Source organism: Phaethon lepturus, unplaced genomic scaffold, assembly GCF_000687285.1.
Source record: "Phaethon lepturus isolate BGI_N335 unplaced genomic scaffold, ASM68728v1 scaffold7031, whole genome shotgun sequence".
NCBI classification, from domain to species: domain Eukaryota; kingdom Metazoa; phylum Chordata; class Aves; order Phaethontiformes; family Phaethontidae; genus Phaethon; species Phaethon lepturus.
This window is the reverse complement of record NW_010515461.1, coordinates 29,032-31,776: the sequence shown is the minus strand read 5'-3', so window position 1 is coordinate 31,776 and position 2,745 is coordinate 29,032.

The window sequence follows — 2,745 nt, the reverse complement described above, 5'->3', positions numbered from 1 at the left end:
GCCCTGTGCTTGGCTAATAACAAACCCAACCAGCGCTACAGGCTTGGGGAAGAGTGGCTGGAGAGCTGCCCGGTGGAAAAGAACCTGGGGGTGCTGCGTGACAGCCGGCTGAATATGAGCCAGCAGTGTGCCCAGGTGGCCAAGAAGGTCCACGGCATCCTGGCCTGTATCAGAAATAGTGTGGCCAGAAGGAGCAGGGAAGTGATTGTGCCCCTGTACTCAGCACTGGTGAGTCTGCACCTCAAATACTATGTGTAGTTTTGGGCCGTCACTCCAAAAAGGACTTTGAGTTGCTGGAGTGTGTCCAAAGAAGGGCAATGAAGCTGGTGAGGGGTCTAGAGCACAAGTCTTATGAGAAGCAGCTGTGGGAACTGGGGCTGTTCAGTCTGGAGAAGAGAAGGCTGAGGGGAGACTTTCTCACTCTGTGCAACTACCTGAAAAGGGGTTGTGGTGAGGTGGGTGTTGGTCTCTTCTCCCAAGTAACTAGTGATAGGATGATAGGAAATGGACTCAAGTTGCACCATGGAAGGTTTATACTGGCTATTAGGAAAAATTGCTTCACCGAGAGAGTAGTCAAGCATTGGAACAGGCTGCCCAGGGAGGTGGTGGAGTCACCATCACTGGAAGTATTCAAAAAACGTGTGGACGTGGCACTTCGGGACATGGTTTAGTGGGCATGGTGGTGTTCGGTTGATGGTTGGATTTGATGATCTTTAAGGTCTTTTCCAACCTTAATGATTCTGTGATTCTGTGAGAGATGCGGTTGACACGCCTGAGGGATGGGATGCCATCAAGCTGTGCTAGGGAAGTTGTGCTAGGCCTCAAGTTGTGCGAGGGAAGGTTTATACTGGCCCGGTGGAAAAGAACCTGGGGGTGCTGCGTGACAGCCGGCTGAATATGAGCCAGCAGTGTGCCCAGGTGGCCAAGAAGGTCCACGGCATCCTGGCCTGTATCAGAAATAGTGTGGCCAGAAGGAGCAGGGAAGTGATTGTGCCCCTGTACTCAGCACTGGTGAGTCTGCACCTCAAATACTATGTGTAGTTTTGGGCCGTCACTCCAAAAAGGACTTTGAGTTGCTGGAGTGTGTCCAAAGAAGGGCAATGAAGCTGGTGAGGGGTCTAGAGCACAAGTCTTATGAGAAGCAGCTGTGGGAACTGGGGCTGTTCAGTCTGGAGAAGAGAAGGCTGAGGGGAGACTTTCTCACTCTGTGCAACTACCTGAAAAGGGGTTGTGGTGAGGTGGGTGTTGGTCTCTTCTCCCAAGTAACTAGTGATAGGATGATAGGAAATGGACTCAAGTTGCACCATGGAAGGTTTATACTGGCTATTAGGAAAAATTTCTTCACCAGAAGGGTTGTCAAGCTTTGGAACAAGCTGTCCAGGGAAGTGGTTGAGTGACCATCCGTGGAGGTATTTAAATACTGTGTAGATATTGGTGCTTAGGGACATGGTTTAGTGGTGGACTTGGAAGTGCTTGGTTAATGGTTGGACTCAATGACCTTAAGGGTCTTTTCCAACCTAAATAATTCTGTTCTGTGATTCTCATCTACGGTGAGCAGCATAATCTTCCTCATCTGAGAGGCATCTTTTCCTTTGCTTCAACAAGAAAATTCTACCTTTTTTGTTTCAAGAGAGCAGTAGAAAACCATGTTTTCTATCACATGAGCAAAAATAAGTTTCTCTCAGGCCCTTTCAAGTATTTTTATTCTATATAGCAGAATTAAGGATAAAGAGCAGGAACAGTGAGGCAGAAGAAGTAGTCTCTAAAAATAAGTCTCTTGAAGGAAGTCCATAGTTCTGCATTAGTCTTTTAAATCACAACACATTTTAAAACAATGCTCAGAACACTGGGAAGCAACATCAACAGTGATATTTCCCAGTTCCTTGAACAGCAGGAGATGAGACCCTGAAATAAGCAGTGTGCTGCTATAAGTATACTCATGAAAGTCAGAGACTCTAGGAGAGTAATACTGGTCAAAAGAAGACACACAAGGTTTGTCTAGAATATATCCTTTATTATTTGCAGTCTGTGTAAATTCTAATACATGATTGAATTTCTACATCGTTTTCTCTCTTTAAGCACATCCTGGTCTTTTCCAACTACCTAGTCAATTGCACCTTTATTATGTACAGTCAGTATTTATGAAACATTGCATTTGCATCTATGAACTTAGAAAAATAACAAGCAAGGGAAATTGTTACCATGAAACGGATAAAAAAAAAAGATAGGTAAAACAGTCTATCCCCTTTTAGTGTGTTATGGCTTTGCACCAAGTAACAGATCTCAAAACAAATAGTTTAAGATGCTTCTTGTTAAAAGGCACTTACTGTTCTTCAAATACACTTTCAAATTTAGTTCTATTGCATTAAGAAGTGTATCTCTGGGATTATACTTTCATAACACAGCAGAACAGTCCAAAAAGGCAACATTAATAAAAGGGAAGAAAGGGTTTTTATGTTAAAATACGAAAATACCAAGAATTAACACAAACTTTCAGGATTTGGTCCTTATAAAACAGGCAACAGCATTCAGGCAATAGTGATTTCTTTTCCTAGATGCTAACAAAATAATATCCCCAAAAATGAACTCTTCCAGTTCCAGCGCATAGATATGTCTAAGTTGAGTAGCGTACCCTCTAACACCACCTCCAATAATAATATAGCTTTTCAAGACTAACTACTGCTCCACCATGGCTGTGAAGGAAGGAACCTCAGAAGAGCATTATATGTGCACATACTAGCAAGC